Source organism: Pan troglodytes, chromosome Y (genome assembly GCF_028858775.2).
Source record: "Pan troglodytes isolate AG18354 chromosome Y, NHGRI_mPanTro3-v2.0_pri, whole genome shotgun sequence".
NCBI classification, from domain to species: domain Eukaryota; kingdom Metazoa; phylum Chordata; class Mammalia; order Primates; family Hominidae; genus Pan; species Pan troglodytes.
In genome coordinates, this window is record NC_072422.2 from 15,345,303 (window position 1) to 15,358,508 (window position 13,206).

A 13,206-nucleotide genomic window follows, 5' to 3' on the forward strand; every position below is an offset into this window, starting at 1 on the left:
GTGACTGTATAAGTTGTGCTTTGCATAAAGTTACTTGGCTGAGGGCATAAGTAATATGCAGATAATGATGTTGAGTATGTAGGTGATTTTTTATTGTTTTGAACTTTCTTCTAAATTCCCTCTGGTATTTGATTTCACTTTTTTAACCAGTGTTACAATTATTTATACCTAAATGTTACATGGAACTCATGTAGTATGTACCATGTAAAATTTATTACTGTCAATCAAGTAATATGAAATTTGCATGTGATAGAAATGTATAATTTATACTTTTAAGTTAATATCTTATAATTTAATATATATAAACCATATAAGCTATATAACTAACTTATAAATCTAAGTATTCCTAAACATACATAATATATGTATCTGTATATGTTATAACTAACATATATGTATTGCATATAGATGAAATGTATGCATTATATATTTTAATGCAGATATACTATATGTCTATATGTATTTCCTTTTTTATATACTTTAAGTTCAGGGGTACATGTGCAGATGTGCAGTTTTGTTACATAGGTATACACGTGCCATGGTGGTTTGCTGCACCCATCAACCCATCATATACATTAGGTATTTCTCCTAACGCTATCCCTCCCCTAGCCCTCCAGCCCACTAAAGGCCCAGTGTGTGATGTTGCCTTTCCTGTGTCCATGTGTTCTCATTTTTTAACTCCAGCTTATAAGAGAGAACATGCAGTGTTTGGCTTTCTGTTCTTGTGTTAGTTTGCTGAGAATGATGCTTTCCAGCTTTACCCATGTCCCTGCAAAGGATATGAACTCATACTTTTTTATGGCTGCTTACTATTCCATTGTGTATATGTGCCACATTTTCTTTATCCACGCTATCATTGATGGACATTTGGGTTGGTTCCAAGTCTTTGCTATTGTGAACAATGCCTCAATAAACATAAGTGTGAATGTGTCTTTATAGTAGAATGATTGACAATCCTTTGGATATACAACCCATAATGGGAATGCTGGGTCAAATGGTATTTCTAGTTTTAGATCCTTGAGGAATAACCTGTCTGTACTCCACAATGGTCGAACTAATTTACAGTCCCATCAACAGTGTAAAAGCATTCTTTTTCTCCACATCCTCTCCAGCATGTGTTGTTTCCTGACTTTTTAATGATCACCATTCTAACTGGCCTGAGATGGTATCTCATTATGGTTTTGATTTGCATTTCTCTAATGACCATTGATGATGAGCTTTTTTTCATATTTTTGTCAGCTGCATAAATGTCTTCTTTTGAGAAGTGTCTGTTCATACCCTTCACCCACTTTATGATGGGTTGGTTTTTTTATTGTAAATTTGCTTAAGTTCTTTGTAGATTGTGGGTATTGGTCCTTTGTCAGATGGATAGAGTGCAAAAATTGTCTCCTATTCTATAGGTTGCCTGTTCACTCTAATGATAATTTCCTTTGCTGTCAGAAGCTCTTTAGTTTACTTAGATTCCATTTGTCAATTTTGCTTTTATTGCCATTGCTTTTGGTGCTTTAGACATGAGGTGTTTGCTCATGCCTATGTCCTAAATGGTATTGCCTAGGTTTATCTTCTAGGCCTTTTTTGGTTTTAGGTCTTACATTTAAGTCTTTAATCCATCTTGAGCTTATTTTTGTATAAGGTGTAAGGAAAGGGTGTAGTTTCAGTTTTGTGCATATGGCTAGCCAGTTTTCCCAACAACATTTATTAAACAGGGAATCCTTTGCCCATTGCTTGTTTTTGTCAGGTTTGTCAAGGATCATATGGTTGTACCAGTGTGGTGTTACTTCTGAGGCTTCTGTTCTGTCTCACTGGTCTATATCTCTGTTTTGATACCAGTCCCATGCTATTTTGGTTACTGTAGCCTTGTATTATAATTTGAATTCAGGTAGCTTGATGCCTCCAGCATTGTTCTTTTTGCTTAGGATTGTCTTGGCTATGTGGGCTCTTTTTGGCTCCATATGAAGTTTAAAATACTTTTTAACAATTCTGTGAAGAAATTCAATGGTAGCTTGATGGGAATAGCATTGAATCTATAAATTACTTTGGGCAGTATGGTCATTTTCATGATATTGATTCTTCCTATAATGAGCATGAAATGTTTTTCCATTGATTTGTGTCCTCTCTTATTTCCTTGAGCAGTGGTTTGTAGTTCTCCTTGAAGAGGTCCTTCACATCTCTTGTAAGTTGTATCCCTAGGTATTTTATTCTCCTTGTAGCAACTGTGTGAATTCACACATGATTTGACTCTCTGTCTGCTGTTGATATATAGGAATGCTTGTGATTTTTGCACATTGATTTTGTATCTTGAGACTTTGCTGAAGTTGCTTATCAGCTTAAGGAAATTTTGAGCTCAGACAGTGGGGTTTTCTAAATATACAGTCTTGTAGTCTGCAAAAACAGACTACAAGACTTCCTCTTTTCCTATTTGAATACCCTTTATTTCTTTGTCTTTCCTAATTGCCCTGGTCAGAACTTCCGATACTGTGGTGAATAGGAGGGGTGAGAGAGGGGGCATTTTTGTCTTCTGCAGGTTTTCAAAGGGAAAGCTTCCAGGTTCTGCCATTCAGTATGATATTGGCTGTAGGTCTGTCATAAGTAGCTTCTATTATTTTGAAATATGTTCCATCAATACATAGTTTATTAAGAGTTTTTACCATGAAGGGGTGTTGAATTTTGTGGAAGGGCTTTTCTGGATATATTGAGATAATCATGTGGTTTTTTCATTGGTTCTGTTTATGTGATGGATTATGTTTATTGATTTGCTTATGTTGAATCAGCCTGCATCCCAGGTATGAACCCAACTTGATCATGGTGAATACACTTTTTGATGTGCTGCTGGATTCTATTAGCCTTTATTTCATTGAGGATTTTTGCATCAATATTCATCAGGGAAATTGGCCTGAAATTTTCTTTTTTTGCGGTTTCTCTGCCAGATTTGGTTATCAGAATGATGCTGGCCTCATAAAAGGAGTTACGGAGGATTTCCTCTTTTTCTATAGTTTGGCATGTTTTCAGAATGAATGGTATCAGTTCCTCTTTGTACCTCTGGTAGAATTCATCTGTGAATCTGTCTAGTCCTGGACTTTTTTTTCTTTTTCATTGGTAGGCTATTAATTACTGCCTCAATTTCAGAACTTGTTATTGGTCTATTCAGGGATATGACTTCTTCCTGGTTTAGACTTGGGAGAGTGTGTGCATCCAGGAATTTATGCATTTCATCTAGATTTTCTAGTTTCTTTGCATGGAGGTATTTATAGTATTCTCTGATGGTAATTTGCATTTCTGTGGAATCAGTGGTGATCTCCCCTTTATCACTTTTTATTGTGTCTTTTTGATTCTTCTGATTCTTCTCTCTTTTCTTCTTTATTAGTCTGGCTAGTGGTCTATGTATTTGTTGATCTTTTCAAAAAACCAGCTCCTGGATTCATTGATGTTTTGAAGGGTTTTTCATGTCTCTATCTCCTTCAGTTCTGCTCTGATCTTAGTTATTTCTTATCTTCTGCTAGCTTTTTAATTCGCTTGCTCTTGTTTGTGTTCTCTTGTTCTTTTAATTTTGATGTTAGTGTGCTGATTTTAGTTATCTCCTACTTTCTGTTGTGGACATTAAGTGCTGTAAATTTCCCTTGAAACACTGCTTTAAATGTTTCCCAGAGAGTCTGGTAACTTGTCTTTTTTCACATTGGTTTCAAAGAACATATTTATTTCTGCCTTCACTTCATTATTTACCAAGTAGTCATTCAGGAGCAAGTTGTTCAGTTTCCATGTAATTGTGCAGTTTTGAGTGAGTTTTTAAATATTGAGTTCTAATTTGATTGCACTGTGGCCTGAGAAACTGTTTTTTTTTTAATGATTTCTATTCTTTTGCATTTGCTGAGGAGTGTTTTACTTCAAATTATGTAGTCAATTTTAGAATAAGTGCTTTTCCTCTGAGGGTAATTGCGGCTATAGGGAGAACAAAATGTTAGCTACAAGTGGGCATCAGAATCAAGCAGAGAGGCCAAACAAATGATGATGGCTTCAACAAACATAATGGCAGAGGAGGTGATACAAACACTCATTTCATATGACTGTATAAATTGTGCTTTGCCTAAAATTACATGACAAAGAACATAAGTAATCTTCAGATAATCATGTTGCGTATGTAGTTGATTTTTTATTGTTGAGAACTTTCCACTAATTTGCTTCTGGTATTTTATTTTACTCTTTTAAACATAGTTAGAATTATTTGTGCCTAAATGTTATGTGGAACTCTTGAAGTATGTACCATGTAATATTTAATACTGTCCATCAAGTAATATGAAATTTACATGTAATAGAAAAGTATAATTTACACTTATAATTTAATATATGTATAAACCATATAAGCTATATAACTAATTTATAAATATAAGTATCCCTAAACATACACAATATATGTGTCTGTGTATTTTATAATTAACATATATGTATTGCATATATATGTAATTTATACATTATATATTTTAATACATGTATACTATATGTCTATATGTATTTCTAATATATATGGTTATCTTTGTTTCCACCCATTCAGGTACAGCAAAATAGTCCATTCTTTCCCTCTTTGGCTGTCACTGGGAACTGGTAGGCCTGGTCAGTGATACCTCAGAAGCCTGTTTATGACCCTGTTCTTGTCATCAGGACAGGTTTTACATATCTTGGATTAGATGGCCTATCAAGATATCCCAGAAACCACTGGGTCGTATTTGTTCCCTACCGTGCAATTTTCCTCCTGGAGTAGAAAATAGTCCACAAAACACACTTAGCTGTAACATAGGCTCTGACACTTTGGTCTTCCATGGATTCTCAGTACAAACATGGAGAAGATTAAGCACTTCCCCAGTGAACAGAAAGCACCAGCATACTTATTCAATGTTTTTGGTTCAAATAATAGAGACTTTTTTCATGCCAAAAGACTATTACACTTTCAAAGTGGTCACCTCTCCTCAGCTAGCAAATTCCCAATGGTATGATCCTGGATTTCTCCTGTTGCCAAACCGTGGGATCATCCTGATACAGCTGAATGCTGGAGTACCCCAGAAACTGACACTTCTCAATATTTCTTTTTTTCTGGACCCCAGAACTCCCAAACAGCTATTATACCTATACCCTGGAATCTTCCTCAGAAAAAGACAACAAATTATAAATATCAAGCTGTGACTGATTCAGCAAGATCCTGGATTAATACATTAGCTAGTAAAATTAGGCTTCATACTCTACCATTAGTTAATAGTGGTGGATCCTGGTTTCTCTTTTCAAGGCGCCTAGGTGGATCTCAAGTTCCTTCTGAGATTGATACTGGTCAGTCTCAAGTTCAATCTGTTAATGTTCTGTCTCATGGACAAATTGTAGCTAGACCTTGGCTAGAAATTACTCCTGAAGTTGCAACTTGGAAACAATTTGTGTCTTATAAAACAGGAACAGATTCAATCCAGTGAAGAGAGTATTAGACACCAAACATATCATGTAGCTCATAGAGTTAACCCTGGTGCTAAACCATCAACTTACAACTAGATTCCACCAGTACCTTTCATAGTTAATAAAATTGAACTATGGGCTCATTCATCCCTCAGTGAAGATGGATTTCCATATCCTACAGTAACCCATATTTTTGAACCATGGTGTCAGCTACTCTTGAATGTATTTGGATCCCAAGAAACTATAGAAAAGACAGATGGATACTGGACTCTTGCGGAACCTAAGTCAACTTGGTTCTGGATTTCTTCTATACTGCATACTCCATATTCATGTGCTAAGTCAAAAGGTGACACTATTAGGTCTTGGATGCAAAATAAAACCAGTATGATCAGGCCCTCAAATCAAATGGATAGATTTAGTAACTTGAATAAACATTAGGCTATTATACTCAAACCCCTGATGCAGACATGCCTCCTATTATGAACATAATTGAGCCCTTACTTCACTCTAAAGTTGACATGATCAGACCCTGGAGTCAGCCTGAAACAGCCATAGTCCAAATGTGGGCCTAGGCAGAAACTCAGTCAAGAAGACTCTTGACTTGCCTGAAAGCTGGTGCAATTAATCCATGGTTACAAACTGAAATTGAAAGAATGAGACCCTGGATTCAGCATAAATTTAAAATATTGAGACCCAGAACCCAGACTGAAGAATGGAAAAAAGAACATTGGACCCAATCAGAAACAGATCCAGTTAGGTACTGGGCCCAAACTGGAATGGAAACAGTGGTACCTGGGCCCCAACCTGAAGGTGATAAATGCAGACCCTAGAATCACACTGAAGCTGATATCAAACTTTTGTTTCAGTCTCAAGCAGAGACAGTCACACAGTGGAGAGAACCAGTAACTCTGACAGATCATCATTAGATACAGTCTGAAACTGCAATAGTGAGGTTTTGGAACCGATCTGTGACTGATAAGTTAAGAGACTGGATACATCATGAGATTATGCATTTAGACTCTGGGGTGAGGTTGAAAGTGATAAAGTTAGATCCTGGACCCAAGTTGAAGATGACACTTTGAGACACTCGATTCAGAAAGACTTTGGTGTAATCAATTCCTGGGTACAAAATGAAGCTACTATATTAACACCATGCATTCAGGGAAAGTCTTGAGAATTAAATCCCTGACATAATCTGAAACTTCCACAGTGCCACTGTGGACCCAGACTGAAACTCCAACAGTAAACTCTTGGACAAATATGTTATCAGATACAGTCACAGTATGGACAAAGGCTGAATTTCAAGGATTAACATCCACCCATCTATTGAGGAAAACTGATCCAATCATACTGTGGACTATTGCCAAATCTCCAGCAGTGAATCTCTGGACACATTCTGTATGTGATGAAGTCAAATTTTGGAACCAAGAAGAACTTCCAGCCTTATTGCCTTTGACAGAGCCTATAGCTAAGACAGTCCCACAATGGATCCAGGATAGATTTCCAGTAATGAACCCCTGGGCAAAAACTATAGCTGAAACTGTCATACCATTGACCCTTGATGAAATGACACCAGTAAGTCCTTGGACAAAATTACAGCCTGAATATCTAGAAGGAAATACTTGGCTCCCATCTGAATTTAATCCAGTCTCATTGTGGACCATGGCTTATCTGCCAGCAGTAAAAAACTGGATACGTTTTGATACTGAAACAATAATGTTGTGAAACCAGGTTGAGTTTCCAGCAATACATTCCTGAAACAGTTGGAAACTGATATAATCACACTAGGGACCCAAGCTGAATCACTAGTGATGAATTCATGGATACACTCTCCTATATCTGATATGGTCACAATGTGTATCCAGGCTGAATCACTATTATTACATCCTTGGAGACAGTCTGAAACTGATATACTCACAACATGGATTCTGGCTGAAACTCTAGGAGTAATTCCCTGGGAACAAGATATATTCCAACCATGGACCCACGCTGAACACCCACCAGTATCTTGGACTCAATCATTGATTCCGGGTAAAACAGCAGCAATGAATCCCTGGAGAGATGTTACAGCTGATATGGTCCTACCATGGAATCAGGCTGAATTTATAGTAGGAAATGCCTGGACATAGTCTGAAACTTATACAGTCACACAGGGGATCCTGAATGGTTCTCCAGCATGATATTCTTGGACACAACAAATAGCTGATGTAGACAAGCTGTGGACCAAGCCTGAATTTCCCACAATAAATCCCTGGACAAAGTCTGTAGGTGATAGTACGATACAATAGATTCAGGATGAGTCTCCAGCAATAAAACCATGGACACAGTATGTGTCTTATACAATCAAACCATGGGCCCCAGATGAATCTTCAGCAGTAAATCTCTGTACACACCCTGAATCTGATAGCATTATCCTGTGGACACAAGCTGAGTCTCCAATGGTAAATCTGTGCACAGAGGCTGCAACTTCCAAAGTCACACCATGGGCCCAGGCTGTATCTCCAGCAGTAATTCCATGGACACAGCCTATACCTTCCATAATCGTACCTTGGACCCAGGTTGAATGTCCATCAGTAAATACCTGGACAATGTCCATAGCCAATACCATCACACTATGGAACCAGGCTGAATTAATAGCGGGATATCCATGGATACTGCCATGGGCTGCTACTATCACACTATGCACAGTCTGAATCTGCAGCAGGAAATCTTTGGACACAGCCTATATATGACACAGACACTCCATGGCGTAAGGCTGAATCTTCAGCAGTAGTGTACTGGACAGAATCTGTAGCTGATACACACACACCATGAACTCAGTTTGAAGTAAAGTTTACAGTTTTTAACAGTAAAGCCTTGGATCCAATCTGTATCTGATACACGCATACCCTGGACCCAGGCTGAGTCTTCAGCAGAAAAACATTTGACACAGGCAATAGCTTATACCATCAAACGATGGAACTAAGTCAAATCACCTGCCATAAATCTCTGGAAACAATATGAAACCAATATGTTCACGTGGTGGACTGAGGCTGAATCTCCAAAAGTTTTGAGGAAACCAGCCCCACACTGCCTGGCAGGTACCCCGAATCCAGTGGAGACAAAGGAATTAGTCCAACGGAGACAAAGGAATTAGAAAGAGACAGAATAAGAGTTTAAAAGGTGGGTTCAGGGGACCAGAGCATCGGACATTTGCAAATGGCGTGGAGCTCTCGGCCTCCACCTAATTTATTAGTTTACAAGCTCTTTGTTCTTAGGGCAGATGGGAGGGGGAGGAAGGGAATCAGGAAAAGGTTTAATCCGTGAAGGAGAACTTGTGAGTCATTCAATAAAATGCATAGCAGTGGCAGTTTCTGTGAATTTCCTTGAGCAAAGGCATGCGTCTAAACGACTTAAGATCTTTAACTTATTGAGACTGAAATGGGTGGGAGTGGATTTCAGGAGAAGCCAAGATGTTTGATTATACTCCACTTCTTCAAGGGAGTGTTATTTCCCCAAGCAACCTGTGGCATTCTGCTGAGCTCTTATGCTCTCAGGGCATAAAGACATGAAGGCAATAAGGAGACTTTTCTCCTTAGAGGCTGCCCACGTCTCCCCATGGGTGTCTTACACAGGAGAGACCAACTTATCTGGCATTCCAGAAACTCTCTTTCTCATGTGTCTTCCTTTTTTGTCTCTATTATTATTTTTTTTTATTAGAACTGCCCTTGCTATCATTCATGCTCTCTGGCTTCTCTCCCAAGGCACCCTCTGCATCTATAGACTAAAAACAAACAGCATAAATAGACACAAACCAAAATAAAATTTGCAATTGTTGATCTACCTTAGATCATCCACTTTAAAGTGTTCATCCACTTTAAAGGATTACTCTTAGAAAGGCCATCAGTGGCTCCAGCAAGAATATCAGCTCCAGACAACAGGCTTAGGTGAGCCTGAGGTGTCTCGAAAAGTTGTTTTTTCAGTTTAGCAATATCTAGTGTTAAATTGTGTTCTTTTCCTGGTAGGTTATGTCTAATCATCTCCTAATGGTGTTCAGTGGCATTATAAGAGCTAGGAGTAATACGAGGGTCAGAAATATTCCAATCACATTGCATTTGAATTCTATGCTCCATAGAATCTGATCTCCCATCCAAACTACTGTTTGATGGAGATCATTAATTTGATTTGCCAATTTTTGATCTATTTGGCTTTGGGAATGCCAAAGCTTAGAATAATTTTTCTGCCAACTATCCACAAAGCCCACAGTTTGAATAGAAGAGTGCAAAGCAACACCAGCAGCAGCAGCAGCAGTAGCTGTGACAGATATAAGGCCCATGATCACAGCTATTAAAGTAAATATGAACCTCTTTGATCTATTAAGTATTCTGTTTAGCACTTCAGTGATACTATGTATGGAGGGAGAGGCCTCCGAAGGTCTATTGAGGGAAACAGGTATCCAAACTCCTTCTCAAGACTTAACCAGTAAAATGCTACTATCTTTATTAAAGGTAGAATTAATGCAGGTAAAAAGATGACAGTTGAGGCATGATATGGTTTGAGAGTCAGGTAGGATATTAATTTCTCCCACTGCCAACATAAAAGGAGGTTTAACACAACGCTGCAAACGCACTGTCTAGTTAGAGGTCATGGCTACAACAAATCGAAGTTTTTTACTATGGTTCTCTGTTTTATATTATCCTTTCCAAATCTGAATTGGGATTTGAGCCATCATTAATTTCCACAATTCTGGATGCTCTGGACTTATAATTGGATCAATCATTTTTGGGCTTGGAGGAGCCATACCATTCTCCTCCCACTTAATAGTGTAATTTGTTTCAATTCTTCTGTATAATTTTGGTGCATTATCTGGGTAGTCATTTGCAAAAGGAGTCTCTCTACAATCATCATGCTGTCCAGTACAATTTACTGCAAAGTGTCCCATAGGGGCCCAATCAATGATGATTCCATAGGAATTATTTTGCAGTACAGCACTGCTACTTGCAATACAAGCTTCCCAGGTTAGAACCTCTAGTTTTCAGACTATTGAGTGGCCTGCCTACGCAGGGCAGGACTTCTTATTAGGTTTAAATTTATTAATCTGGTGATGCATCATAACATAGCCATGCTCAAGGTATTTAATAGGGTCCAAACATTGAAATGTCCTTCCACTAAATACATGAATAGAGGCTTTTGATGAATTATGTGCAGGAACATAAGCCATCCAGCTTCGTTTATCAGAATTTAAACATCCTGCTGCCAGCCCCAGACAGATGAGAGTAAAGCAATAACCAATGGAAACATTCATTAACATTCCTTCCTCTTCTGGATGAGTAGGACCTTGGTTATCTGCTGGTCCAGGCATCCAGACACTATCATTAACATAAACCTCCACTGGGTCAACTAACCATGTTAACAGGCCTATTCAGTGGTGAGAGTGGAATGTAGGCCCAATAAGTGTAATTTTGATCTGCCCCTTTGCAGGGAGACTCACCACCAAGGAGATTACCACCATCATAGCTACCATTAGATTACTGGTGGTCAGCGGCTTGTTCTGAGACCTCAGGTTCTCTTCTGCAATGTGAGCTAGTCTCTTAATCTGGCCCCAGGTTGGTGGAGTTGACTTGGCTAGTTTCACTTGTTTCCATGTGCCCAACAGAGATGTTCATCTGAGCCATCTGATCAACTGTGGGTGCAGGAACGTTCCAAGGTCTTTTTCTCTTCCTTGGACTCTGGCTCATGGCACAGCTTAAGATGTCTTGTGGGTACCCAGACAGGAAGCTGATTCTCTCCTGGTGAGATGCAAGCAAACCCTCGAGCCTAACAAGACCCACTGGGGCCTTTTGTTTAGGCCAGTTTTTTGGCTGTTGATAAAGAGCTATCATCGACACATCTGCTCCTGTGTTGACCAGACCCTCAAATTATTTTCCTTGAATAAACCATAAAAATAAGTCTATTGTCAGACACTCGATTTACCCAATAGACAGCCTTGCTTGCTGAATTTGTGCTTCCAAATCCTCCTGTTCTTTTTTCTGAGCTTTCTCCTAACTTAACATATGGTAAAAGTAACAGTTGAGGTATTCTGTCACCTGGATTAGCACTGCAGGGAACAGTGGAGGAGAAAACAATTTGAATTTCTCCCTGGCAATCAGAGTCCGCTACTCCAGTATGTACTTGAATTCCCTTTATGTTTAAGGTGGATCTTCCCAGTATAAGTCCCACTGTGCCATTTGGCAATGGGCTGTAAACTCCCATTGGGACCTTCCTAGGAGGCTCCCCAGGAAGGAGGGATACAGGTTCAGTACAGAATAAAACTACTGCCCCGCTTCTAGCTGTGGAGGGAGATAATTGCTGTACATTTGTACAGGGATAGACTGGGCCGGGAAGACTCCATTTGGAGTCGGGGACATCCCATCCTGAATTGGGAATGCCCCATTTTGAATCGGGGCCAGGGGCTGGCCCCTCTCTCCATTTCCCAGCAAGGGCTGTCTGCTGTTATCAAACTTTGAAAGACATTGATTAGCTCAGTGTTTACTTTTTTACATATGGGACAGGTTCCTGGTACCCTGCTTTTTCCTCCTGAGTTTTGCCTTTTTTGGCTCTTTGTACACTCTCTTTTTGTATGTCCTGTCTGCCCACAGTTATAGCAAGATCCAGGGAACACTCGTGTGCTTTTTGTTACCTTTAGTTCATCCATTGCCTGAGCTAGGAGGCTGGCCTTATGTAAGTGCCCCACAATGCCATGGTAGGCTTTAATGTATTCACTTAAAGACTTTTCCTCATTTAGATCTGCCTTTCCCTTAATAGGTCTAATTGCTGCCTGACATTCTGTATTAGCATTTTCATAAGCAAGCAGCTGAATGATCCCTTTCCTGGCATGAGAATCCTAAATACCCTTTTGAGCCATGTCTTGCAAATGGGCAATAAAATCTGGATAAGTCTCCCTTGGACCCTGTTAAACTGAGTTAAAAGAAGGATAAGTAGTACCAGGGTTGTGATTTTTTTCCCAGACTCAGGCACATCGTTCTGAGCTGATAAGCAGCCTCATCACCCATTACTACCTGTTGATTTAGAGTACCCCATGCCTGTCCGATTCCAAGCAATTGATCAGATGTGATATTAACAGAGGTTGGGTTTGAGCATTTCTGCATGCCTGATTTGTTGCTTAATCTGTCCACCAGGTTTTAAATTGGAGAAATTCAGAGGGGGACAGGGTGGATCAGGCTAATGACTCCCAATCTATAGGTATTAAACGCCAGTTATAAGCCACAGATTGTAACGAGGAATGAATATAAGGATAATTTGGCCCATATTGTCCAATTGCTTGCTTTAAAGACTTTTAATATTTTAAAAGGAAATGGCTCCCAGCATGCTTGAGCATGTTCTCTGGGCTCCTCAGCTGGAGAAATAATTACCAGAAACTGCCAAGCATCCGAATTCCCCATTTCTTGTGCCTGGTGAATGGATGCCTGTATTGTCCCTGCGCCATAATTTGTATTTGGACTAGCTCGCAGTATTCCTCCGCCATAATTAACAGGCAGGTAAGCCTGGATCATTCCCTCCCCTTACTTGGCTGTTGGGCAAGCCTGAAGCTTCCCATTGCCACAGTTACTGGAAGGGAGAGCAATAATGGGAGCTGCAAGCCGCGTCGCAGGCTCCTGTTCCAAAAATACCTAAGACTAAAGTTGGAGTGGCCATTCCGGACCTTCCCCTAAAGGCGCAGTAGGTAGCACTGTTTCTTTCATAAGTTTTTGGAGGTTAGGATATATAACTTCCCATTTCTCCCCCTTTTTAAAACTA

General features: G+C 39.3%; 2 pseudogenes; one reads left to right on the forward strand and one right to left on the reverse strand.

The window, feature by feature from the left end:
- Positions 1 to 13,206, forward strand: part of LOC736791 (RNA-binding motif protein, Y chromosome, family 1 member F/J-like) — a 366,893-nt pseudogene that overhangs the window by 305,684 nt on the left and 48,003 nt on the right.
- The window catches only part of LOC107971272 (RNA-binding motif protein, Y chromosome, family 1 member F/J-like), a 61,064-nt pseudogene that overhangs the window by 42,931 nt on the left and 4,927 nt on the right, over positions 1 to 13,206 (reverse strand).